This window comes from Brachyistius frenatus, unplaced genomic scaffold (genome assembly GCF_029030835.1).
Source record: "Brachyistius frenatus isolate BFR_SWC_R1_liver_20210118 unplaced genomic scaffold, ASM2903083v1 Contig_58, whole genome shotgun sequence".
NCBI classification, from domain to species: Eukaryota; Metazoa; Chordata; class Actinopteri; family Embiotocidae; genus Brachyistius; species Brachyistius frenatus.
In genome coordinates this window covers 746,003-758,985 of record NW_027210657.1, presented here as the reverse complement: position 1 = coordinate 758,985, position 12,983 = coordinate 746,003, and positions in this window count along the sequence as shown.

Below are 12,983 nucleotides of genomic sequence, written 5' to 3'. Positions count from 1 at the left end.
CTTTTGTTTGCATCAATCACAAAAGAAACAAGCGAAATTCAGCTCGGACAGTTATAACACTTGGACATAGGTCGAGATCGGGAGTGTGAGGGAGAGAGTGATGAACTGTAATGTGGTATTTTGATTTGATCTTTACTCCATTTTAAAGTGTTTAGCACTGTTGCTCACGGTAAGAAGTTTCTTGGTCTGAACTTGCTGACGAGCTGGAGTGCTGATGGACCACGCTGTCGTCCATTGCCGATGGTTGACAGTCATCATGATGGGAGTCTGGCAATGGACTTTGTCATTTGGGTGGTCTTAACAGTTTAAGGCACCACTGTTTTAACTGCAGTTCAGGCTAACAGCCAACCGTCTTATGGTAAACTAGTAGAGTGAGAGAGCAGTAGTGTGGCTACTGTCAGGGTGGATAAGAGTCTGTGTACTGATCTGTGCAGAGCTGGGTTCGCAGTATAAACTCTAAATGTATATGTGCATTATCAACCAAAACTAAATTCTGGAGTCCTTACAGCAAAGCAGAGTTCCCAAATTTTGTGTAGATAAATTTAGGTGATTATAGTGAGAAAAAAAAAGGAGCTACAAATGATGAAAGTGTCAGAGCTTTTCAAGGTGAAGGGTGAAGCTGGACACTTTTTAGTCTTCAATCACGAACATAATGTGTTAAGAAAAACTGACAAGCTATTGTTTTATTCGCTAAGGTCACTTGGGAACTCTTAATTGTCTTTAGGTGTGGCTGTGAATTTGGAGGATTGTCTGCCTCCACATGTCAGCCATGTGAGTGAATGGCACCTTTTACATGGTGCACCCTACCTCCCGCCCAATGTTCGCTCAGAGTAGGTCCAGGATTGGATTGTCCCATATAATCTAGTATAATAAATATGTTTTACTTCTGTAACAGTTCAATTTATGCTGAGCTAATCACATTTAAAAAAAAATAATGTGTAATCTCAACCTCAGCTCTGAGTGGAAGCTTGTGCTCCCTGAAAGGCCCGCTATCCACAATCCGTCTCGGCAAATGTTTTTTAAACACAATGTACGGCACAAGCTATAAGTGAATTATAGCCCGTTTAGGGCAGACACATTCTGCTTGCCAAATTAAATAGTTCTTTGAAAAATACAAACATAGTTAGGGAAACTGAATCGTTCTTCTCCTGAGCAAATGAACTGCCAAGCCTGTTACGATAATAAGCAGAGGGTTTAAATGCTCGTTGAAACAGTAGCTGCCAGGGTGTAAAACAACAGAAAATACCGTTACACATAGACTTTCCCTTTGGAAACACAGCGCCACAAGATGTGTTGCATTAGCCGTTGATGTGTTGTCACAAGGGTTGCATTTAAAAAGTCTGTGACAGGAGCTTAACTTGGTGTTAGAGTGGTCAACCTGCAACAGATAATTGCGTATAAGCTTCGTGAAACCTAATAATTACAAGCAGAAAATTGTAGACAATTTGGTTTTCCATCGAGATCCAAGAGGAGGGAAAAAAAAGAAGCTTAGTAAAATTTTTCCATCTGTCTCAAAATGAATGTAAATCCAAATGCAATGAAACAGGAGTGTGTGTTCTCTCTCATGATGAAGACATGACAGAGGTAGAGCTTTATGTTAGGCCATAAAAGCTTCTGTATGAGTTGTAAGTTGCTTGATTGGATATAGGAAACTGGTGAGTGACCGTAATTCATTTTTGTGTGTGTCCGTCCTGGAGAGTAACATTACAAGTAAGCGAGAGGTCGTATATTATGTAGGTATGGCTGTCTCTCACTCTGAACTATTTTGTATCTATTATTAGGAAGCAGACTGGGGAAAAAAAAATCCTTACTGACATATAGCACATTACTACATGTATGCAAGTAACTTCATACGGGCAGCGAAGCTTTGTGTTTAAGCTGGGTGTCGAGACATGGCTTTGCCCTGAAGCTGAATGTGTGAGCTTTGCGGCGTTCCATTGTCGTCCATCTTGTGGCGTGTGGCTTTAGTTTCCACATTAGTCTATTTCCCACTATTGCTACTGGCACAACTTGGCCTGCGCGATGCTCTGCCAGAGATCTGGAAAAGTTAGCATGACTCACACGAGCTCAGACAGAAACATTTACTTCTCTCATTCTCTGCATGTGGCTCTTTTAATATGTTCATTTCTACTATGCGTTGGGATTTTCAATTGGTGCTCCTCAACTAATGAGATTGTATCGGTTACCAAATAATAAGACAAAGCTGTCAAACTGTGGTACCTGTGAGGTACTTAAAGTTAATATTGTTAAAAACATTTCTTTAGCTCCCGTAATAATTCTGATTGCGTTTCCCTCTCAGACTGATTTGGACCTCCATGGTGGACCAATCTCAACATGCTGAACAAGGTCCTCTGAGACTGAGATTGATGTAGTAATTATAATAATAAACTTTATTTGTATAGCACCTTTCATACAAGAAATGCAGCAGTGTTTCACATAAAAACAGATATAAAGGAGCATTTAAAACTATAGATAAGAAATCAGAAAAGATAAAATGCACAAACTTAAACACAAACAGAGATAAAATATGAAATAAGCGATATGCATTTTAAAGGTGCGGTGGTTTAAGTGCAAGAGAGCTTCAAGAGTAGCTAGTTAACGGCTAATGTAAAGAGATACGTTTTGAGCTTCATTTTAAAAGTATTTTACATTAGTGACTCACTATTGCCTCTTGAAGTGTGGGATGACATTACAAGAAGGGATGGGCCTTCTTGTCCTTATCTAGATATATGAAGTGAGCTATATGTGGCCAGAGGTTGAGTTATTAGCGTAGTTGGATTTTCTTGCTTCTTAAGGAAGCTTTCTACTTCTACGTCACTGTGAAAATATTCATGTCTGATTCAGTGTGCGACCAACATGTGGAATTACCTTAAAAATACCTTAAGACTCAGGTCTTCGAATGATTAATGGATGAAGGCTATTTATCTGTTTATGGTAATTTCTTGCCCTCTATCTAATGCATCTTAAGACAGGCTTCAACGCTCCATGACCCCGACAGGAACAATTAGATAAAGTATGTGGATGATGGAGTTACAGAGCATTTGGTCAGGTGCCTATTTTTCAAGCTGTTTTGTCTTATTTACCCCGAAACTAACAGAAGCTCAGCATATTACTCTGTATTTCCGATTTGCCGTTCCAAAAGATACCACAGTGACTGGCACATAATGATATGTGGGATACATGACATCTTTCCACTTGAGCTTAACTCTGGTTAGACCGTCTTTGAAGTCAAAACCAAAGATCTCAGATTGAGTTTACATTTATAATACACTGTTTATTCTAAATGCCATCTTTAGAAAACATCCACAGAAACATAGAAAGAAACCAAAGCAAAGATGATTTCAATTTAACACACACACACACACACACACACACACACACACACACACACACACACACACACACACACACACACACACACACACACACACACACACACACACACACACACACACACACACACACACACACACACACACACAGAAAGCGATCCTTGCTATGTTGATTTACTCATCACATTTTGCTTACATGTGGAGAACACACATAATTTTTCTACAACAGAGGAATCCATCTTAAGCCACATACATCCCCATGATATACAGTAACATCAAGACACACTGTAACCCCCAAAAATAGTTTAAAAAAAAAAGCACACTCTTGGCTTTTTGTAGAGCAACATGGCAGCCTGAAAACCGCTGAATTTCTCCCAGCCTGCATTCTGTCATTCAAGTTCTCCTCATCCAAATCGGCTCACATTGCTTTGATTTGTTTTGCTTCATCATTGGTAGACCAGCTCCTCCTATTGTTGTAAGATGATTTAATATATTTGGTGAAACAAAAGACCTGGGATTAAATCTCTAACCATAATTAATAGGGTGAGGATACAATTTGACACGGTATGTTTCTAAGTTCAAGACGGTGTGTTTACGATTTGCAAACAGTAGATTTACTCAAGTCCTCAGTTTAGGAACAAAATTCTGTTGTTCTAAGATCATCTTTAGTATCATCATGTGCAAGTTTATGTTTGTATCCCACAACCTTTCAAATGCAGCTCTATAAACGTGAACGGGAGTCACTGAGTGATAAAGTTACACCACTGGTTGACCGAATGCCGTGTGACTGACTTGTGAAGTCACCATTGATCAGCCGAATGAATGCCGAAAGCTAAAAGCTGCTTTCATACATGCACTGCAGCCCTGAACATTTATAGACATTACCTGGAGGAGCTGCGTCTTAGAATTGGTATATATGCATGTTGAAAACATTTTGTCCTGTTGTTGTGATAGCAAATAATTTTTTGCCAGTGAAAGGACATCTTTAAAGGTTTTTTTTAAAGACCTTTAAATGGCCTTTAATGTGCAAATGGTTGCACTCAGTTGTCATGAAAATAAAAGTGGGCTGAGAAGATTCACTTATATAGTATTAGACAAATCTCATATTTTGTGATTTTAAAATGACAAACCGTCTGTGTAGATAATAGATAAGGAGTCTTGTTTGGTTCATGTATTCTACAGGACATAATACTTGACAGAGCTTTTCCCAACACTTTCTCCAGGTTAATGCCTTATGCAGGGATACTTTCTGGAACAGAGTGGTAATCTCTCCCTGCCGTCCTCAGCCAATGATGCAGGCCAAAAACGAGCTGCTGGAACAGAAACATGTTTCAAAAGGTTCCTTGGAGGACTTTGAGTGAGTACTATATCGCATAGAAAAAACATTCATTGTTTCACTCGGCTCCTGCCTCACTTGGCTGTGATTTATGGAAAGTAACATATCCAGGGGCAATAAGCCTCACAATGTACAGCTGAAAGTTTGAAAAACTATTTCCATGAAATATTTCTTACAGTAACGTGAGAACTGGAGATTAATTCTGATAACAGGATACGGGGGCACAAAGACTGCATATGGTACTTCAAGTATCAGTCCATGGTGGAGGTTACACACCCAGATCTGAGAATCTGAACCTGACCTCCCAGTTGGTTTATCTTTTTGAGCCACAAAGTGAACACTCCCTCACATTGTCTTGGTTCTTTAAATCCCAAACCCTTCTGGGGAAGTCCATCAACTGAGACAGAGAGATGTCAAAAGAGAAGCACAGTGTTTAGTTCACAGCAAAAGCCTTTGTGCCTGCTCGCCTTAAAATCAAAGTCTTTGATATGTTGTTAATTATTGGCAGGGTTAAGGAAAATACTATATTTTATTCTGAAGGTGTCCATTGACCACACTATTTGAATTCTTGCCTGCTAAGAGAAAAGCAGATAAAACAGCTGGTGATGTTTTGTTTAGTTTGGCCTTTTGTTTCACTGCAATAGTTGGGATATTGATCTGGATTTGAAAATAGGCCATTGTTTGCTAACATGTCAGCCGAAGCAACTTCCGAAGCTGGAAATGTGATTGTGGCTGCCCGTTTACATATGTCAGCTTGAATTTGTTTTTTCTGCCCTCTTGTGGTCAAAAGTTGATTAATGCAGCTTTAAAGAGCTGCCAACCCATCTTGAAAGAGCTTCAGTGAGGACTTCAAGTCCCAAACTCTCAAAATCCAACATCAGAGGCTTTTCAACTTCCCAATGAAAACAATTCCAGAAACACTGAAAAACATTTGTGAAAGCAGTCATCTTTGAATTGGAGTGGCTATTGGAGTGTCGGCCTCATTCAGCTCTGACCTTGGCTGCTCAACCAATGCTTAGGTGGTGATGTCACAGACCGAAGCAGTTCAGACACAGTCGAACGAAAGCCACAGAAAACCGGCCTTGGAGGTCTCAAACCTGACAACATTATGATAGGTGATAGATGCAGGGTCTCAACATGAAGCACTCACCCAGCCTGAACCCTGATGAGGGTCGGCTGTTTGCTGCTTTTGTGTCTGATCCCGGAGGACTTATCCCATTCTAGCCCGAGGAGACGGCCGTATATCGCACACAAACCGATAATCCAGGGGTGATTGAGGTAATTGCTTGCAGTTGTGGTGGGGTGTTGAAGAGGGCCCTGAAAAGGTGAGGTAAGTGCAGCTCCCGTTCAGTGTTGATTCCAGACTGCACTTCACAGTGGGACTCTGTGTGGCTTATATGCTCTGGAGGGGGGGGATTTCAAAACCTAATTTTTCACACACCGTTTAGTTTGCCTCTGGTCCCCCTAACCCCAGTCCCCCCTCACAGACAGTGAACTAAATATCTACATGGTAATTTTGGTTAGCAGCAAAGCATCGGGGAGAACTGTTCGCCACCCCCCTTGGTCTTGAAATACTGGCACAAAGAGTCCAACTCTTTAAACAGCACTGGCACACTGCCTCCATTCAGAGCACCAGGCCTTAATCTTAATTGCAGGTTCCTCTCCGATCTATCATTTGTCTTACAAGCTGACAGTGGGAGATTCATGAGCTGAGTTCGTACCCACAATACTGAATGAAAAAATTCTTGTTATGAAAATTTTCATGTTTATGGAGCACTGTTTTATGTTATAATGACCGCCAAACCCCTATAAATTCTTGACTTTCCCTACAATTTGGGAATGTTTTAATCCCATCGATTTTGATGGGTGAGGAACACTGCCTTTTAAAAGCATTTCTTTGTTGTGTATTCTTGTTAGTCTGTTTGAGGAGAGTTCTGCAAGCTTGTGATGTAACTTGGTATGCTCTGTAGACTTGCTTTTGCTTGAAAATAATATAATGTCAGCAGGAAGCACATATCAGTGACATGTCGGTCTGACCATGGAATATCATTTACTTTCACTTACCTACTGCAGAAGTAGAAGTCATTTGGAGATGTGTATCAGCGGTGCTATTTGGACACACAGTTGACATAAGCAGTGCCACAGTCAGCATTGACTTTAATTTCCTGCTTTGAAAGAAGAAACAAGGGGGCCATCAGTTCACTTAGGAGAAGTGATGAAGGAGGAATGAATCCAATGAGCTTTTAAGCACCCTTAATGAATGCAAGCCTTGATTTTTATTTTGTATTTTTAAAGCTTGGTTACCTGAAGTGGTTTCAGCAGACACACTGACCTGATTTGTGTGTTTTGTGGTTGCTCTGTGTTGAAAAGAAAAGGGACTGTGATTGCAAACCAAGAGGAAGTGTCTGTTGGAGCCAAAGATGTATGTTTGATAGATTTTCTTATAGAGGGCTGCTCGCAGCATAGATGTCAGATCCGGAAATGTAACAAGCTCATCATGGACTCCGTAATGAGTTTCACAGGCTTCTCACAGTCTCACATGGGCTGCTTCGACTGCTTGTCTGATCAGGACAGTGCATACGAGACACTTGTTGAAAGATCCCTAAATCATTAATTCATCACTCTGGGTTAACCTCACCTCTTGCTTGCACTATATTTTACTATTAACCTGTAGTATCTTGTCATTTTGCCACTTAAAAATATAAAACGTCTGTACTGTAGATCACTTAACAATTCAAGTAGCTTTTCACATTACCCACTAGAGCTGGGTACGCAGCTTTGAAACTTTTATGGTGCCAACTGAATTGCTTTGGTACTATATACTATCAAAAAATGCCTTGTCATTTGTTACCAAACTTTGATAGCTACCATAACATTTGCTACAATTACATATGAGTGAATCTCATCAGTGTCAGTGAGCCATAGCATTTACCACTGGTGGCCTATACTTGAGTGGCCTGCTCGCGTACATAAAATGACTCTTTTTCAACCTTAGTAAGTAAATTTCACATTGGAATTCCGTATTTCACTCTTTTCAAACACATTTTTGGCCACAAACTTTGGAACATTTGCAACAAATGTGACTTTAGAACCCTGCTTTATATAAACGATACCATCTACAAAAAAAACAGGTGTTAATGCATATTTGATTCATAAAAGAGTCTTCCATCATTGCCAGTATAAAAACATTTTCCAAACCGAGGTGAAAATGAGACCTATGTAAGGAAAAGATGTGCATTTAAGTGACATGCAGTGGTGAAGTAGTGAAGTGGAGATCTACTAGGTGACCACAAATTGATTTCAGGAGAGCTAATGTTCACAAACTACGTCTTATTACGTAAACAGGGTCATTATACACTCTGTAGTCAGACCTGGATGGTTCAGCCGCAGGGATATGAGGTAACATACAAACCACGCATTTACGTTCCACTGTTAATACACTGGTTAGTTTGTGGTAGTGTCATGATGGTAGCATTTGTGGTGCATAGCTTGAGTCTGAAAGAAGACGACTTAGGTTTGTAATGAGAAAAGAAATGGTCTATGGGGCTTCTGATTTACTGTATGTTTTTTTTACATTTACTATTAGACAGTTTCAAATACATTTTGAAATTGTAGTGATGTCGACAATGTCTTTCATATCCTTGTTTCGTTATGTATTCTATATGTTGTTTTAATGTTCCCTACTCAGTCAAAAGATGTGAGTCTGCCTTTCAGGCTTTAATTATTTATATATTGGAATATTTACCAATGTATTTGATCTTAATCACATTTTTCAATCTTTTTTTTTTTTTTATTGAAAAAGGGGAAATATTTGACTTGTTCACAACATAACAGCTTAAAGCTTCTTTCCCTTTAAATGTTTGTCATCTTAAATATCCCTTACCAAAGTGTCCACGACAAACAAACTTGGCCAAAAAATGTGTTGTTAGAGAGTATGAAGCCAGTCAAAGTGAGCTGAATGAGTGTGGGAGAGAGATGGAGTATTCCTGCATGCTGTGTCGGAGCGGACCTCCTTCTCCTCCTACAGTCCCCTCCTACTTCCCCAAGATATAGGCCACGCTTTAACTTGGACTTGGAGTCAATCAGAGTGGGATCTTTTAACTGCGCCTGCCACTGGGTCTCTGCTGCCTCAGCCCCCCACATACACACTCGCAGCAGTCACCACTCACACACACACACACACACACACACACACACACACACACACACACACACACGCACGCACGCGCACACACACACACACACACACACACACACACACACACACACACACACACACCAAACATCACATGCACGCTTGCGCCAGCAAACATATGGAGTACTACTGCTTCCTCCTGCTCTGGATCTGCAGCCAGCAGTTGGGTGAGTGTGTATATACTGTATGCAACTTGACATGCGTGTGGTATCCTAACTTTTCTTTCCTCTTGCATATGCAGTATAATGCTGGCGCTCTAATTGTTAGTTATACTTTGACTTGTTCCAACAGCAACTGGAAACTTTGAGCATGTTGCTTTAAAAGTTTTTTTGTTTTTTTTTAAACCTACATTTTGTTCGTATTTTAATATTTAATTTTCCACTCTAAACATGCATATATATATTCTGTGCTGGAACAGTAATATTTTACATGAATGAATGGCTGTTGGTGTGGCTGACATCATAACCTGATATCTTGACCCTGTATCATAGTAAGAGGCAGGAAGGCAGAGCTCAGTGACTTTACTGAAGGATATGCTGTCCCCCTAAGGTCCACAGAGGTGCTCTATGTGTCCCATTGGAAGCAGGCATGTTCTCTCAGATGAAGGTTGACGCTATCTTTTGATAGTCAAGTTTCCAGCGGCTGCAGAGTTGTTGATGCCGAGCCAGAAATGTGGTCAATTGCCAGTGAAATCACTAACAGCAACACATCTAGACAAGATGAAAGAAACAGACTGACAGAGAGTGAATAAAAGGGACCAAAAACACATGCATGTATTTTTCAAACTCGAACAATTAACATGAGTCACATAGATGAATACATAGCTACCAGTGAAGACAATTAAATATACTACACCATTTAAAAGCACTGTGATACCTTTGACCTGATGCAGTGCTACAGCAGATATCTCTGTAATGTTTGGTTTACTGCTCAGTATACCGTGAACTGCAACCACATGAAATACGGCATGTTGTCACCACGGTCGCATACGTTATGGTATGCCGTCTTTCTTTGAAACAATGATGCGTTATTCACTGCTTTTCGGTGAGGCTGTAGAACTAAACTCTTTGAGGTCTACTGGACTGTAATTTTGGAAGAAGAAATGGATCAATGTTCAATTTAGACTTTAGGTAAATAACACAACACTAAAGAGTGGAGGAGAGGAAATCTCTATTGTAAATATTTGGTTTGATTTTGGAATTTGTTGGAACAAAGTTTTGGACCGACGCCACAGTTGAGGGACTTTGACCTTGTAGCTGGAGTCTGCGGAGAAAGGCTCGATGCTGGCTCTGCTGGGAGATGTTTTGGCAAGCGCATAAGAAGGAGGCTGCTTTTTAGTCTACTGTCTGTGGACTCCTGGGACTTTTGGAGCAGCGGTCCCATGCTGATAAGTTTGAGGAAAGCTATTTCATCTTGACGCATGACACTTCTATATGACATGGACACTGCTGGTATCATTTGCAGTTAAAAAAAAATGTCTCGTGAGCTTAGAATGTCCTACTTTTAATTGACATTCAATGTGGCCACAGCATGCCGGGACCATCAATCTGTTTTAGAAAGTTCCTATTTTGACTTCTCTACAAAGATAATCAACTACTGACAAACTCATAACTATGATTGGAGGCCCTGAGAAATACAAAATGTTTGTTTTATTTAGGCATAACTTACAGTGTGCCAGATTCTGACTGGCTGAAGTAAACAATACTCCAGGAGGTGTTCTGATAATAAACACACAGTAGAGGACCAGGTTCATTATTGAACCTCAAAGTGCATGCTAGCAATCATGGCCACTTCCCAAAGGAAACTTAAAGCTACATCATCATCCACCCTCAAGATTTTTTGCAGTCAGTATAACTCTTGCTTACCTCTGTTTAATCACAGAGTCGATTGATAGCATATGAAGCGTTTCCGGAATGTTACCCAATTTATTGTTCTTTACTGGTGCATTTACAGATGTGGCCACCAAGAGCAAGAAGAACTCCAGAACAGGCAGACAGACTGCTATTTTTCTCCTTTTAAATATGATTTTTTTTTTTTTTGTCAAATGTTTTGTTAAACCCTCTAACCACCCTGACCTCCTCCCTCAGCAGACTCTGTTGCTGCTCTGTTGCCTAATTTCAAACTTTGCTATTAGTGGAGAGGGCTGATGATTCCTGCAGCCATTAGAGGACTTTGAACTTTAATCTATGTTTTGGGTCAATTGCCAATCATGGTCACTTCCATGTCATTTCTTTCTTTACTGAAGAAGACTGTTTTTTGCAGCTAATGTAAGTAATGAAAGTAGTGTAACTAAACCAAACTGTATATTTGTATTTTGGATCTTCTTGTGTCCAAATCTTAATTTTTTTAACCTGGAAAAAAGTACTGTTTGTAGCATTTACTGAAACTAAATGTGTTGTTGGCAACAGATCTTCCAGGGGTAGTTAATGTCTCATCTAAATGAATCATGAAAGCAGTTTACTGTTTAAATTACTCTGATTGTTTACTCATTAATCAGGAGTAGTTTTGTCTAACTATATTTGAATTTATAGTCTGTTGAAGTTTTACTGTTTCAGTTAGTTAGTGTTTCACTGGCCAAAAGCAATTACTGCTCTACCTCAGTAATAACATACTTACTGCTGACCAGCTCTGACAGTGCAATGTAGTTGTGTGTGATAGCTGTTGGTACATATCCTGTATTGTGCTGCCACGGAGACTTAGTCTGAATCCCTAGAGGGCTTTTTGTTGGCTCAGAGGGTTAACAGCTTGTTAAGCAGTGCCCAGTTGGCTGTTGTGCACTAGGAACATCTGTTTTTCGATACCCCGTGCCTCCCAGAGTATTTACTTTGGCCTAATGGTGGTAGTGATATAAGGTGCCAAAATGTTTGAAAGTATATTGTCCACTGTGAAGTTCTGTATCTTTCCAGAGAAAATCATTGGAATGGAAACCCTGAATGGATCAATGGAAAATCATTACATTCTGCTGCTTCTGTGATTTGTTTTTGTGTCAAGCCCCATATTTGTTAATGCTCATGCTATTGGCCCAGTAACACCAGCCAGATGCAGTGTCTACACGCTCACATACACATCAGACCTGATGATGAACCATCATGTCTGACACGAGGATGTCTCCAAGCCAGCAGTTTGCACGCTGCACCCGCACGGCTGCTCAGTGTCGATGGGTCTGCGGTGGAGCTCCAGCGGCTTGGTGTTGGGCCAAAGGCAGCAGCGGACTAATGTAGGTCGCACCGGCAGCCACCGGCCTGAGGTTTATTTATCTGGGCACGGAAGCCGGTACACAGGAAACCCAGCAAGAGTCCGTCCTTACGTTAGAAGCTGCTGATATAACTGAGAATATTAAATTGCTATGCCACGTTCGTAGCTTGAAATGGAAACTGCATAACCTCCATTCTCATGCTTTCACTCTGACACGTTTCTCCCTTTCTTGCTAAACAAAGTTATTATTAGCTTTTGTCATTAATATTATTACTAATATTTTCAACTCATAAAAGCCAACCTACCACTAAATCAGCTAACACACTGTTACCATTTCTGTGCCCCATACAATGGCCGGCCTCAAACGATGCAGCCCATGGCCCTCCATTGATTTATTCTGCAGCACACAGTCAAAAGTTTCTGACTGATTTTCATTTATTTTTGATACACCTATCTGTTTCCAACAATCTATTTTCAGTCAGCCCTTTTATGTCTCTACATAAACAGAAATTTAAGGAGGATGTTTGGGCGTAAGGATGAACGACCAGCTGAACATGTGAACCATTCATACAACAGGAAATGAGCAACGTGGAGAATGAGTCAATATTTACATGGAGAGTCTGCATGGCAGAGATGGCCATTTATATTAATGGAGGTTTTCATGAAACAGAACAAATGCTCTATGGTCATGCCAGTCAAGGTGTGATATACTTGTGGTCACTTGACAGAAGAAAAGTCAATGACTTATTCATTCTGCAGTTGGCAATCCACTCACATAGTGCCTGTTTAAATTGTGGTCTTGATGGTTTTGATACTGCTTGCAGTCCCCTCAGTGCTGGTCCCAGGTTTACAGAGGAAATGTATAGTTGTTTTCAAGTTTGTTTAGACACTCTCTAAAGAATACTGATGGAGCAGCATTTTTAGT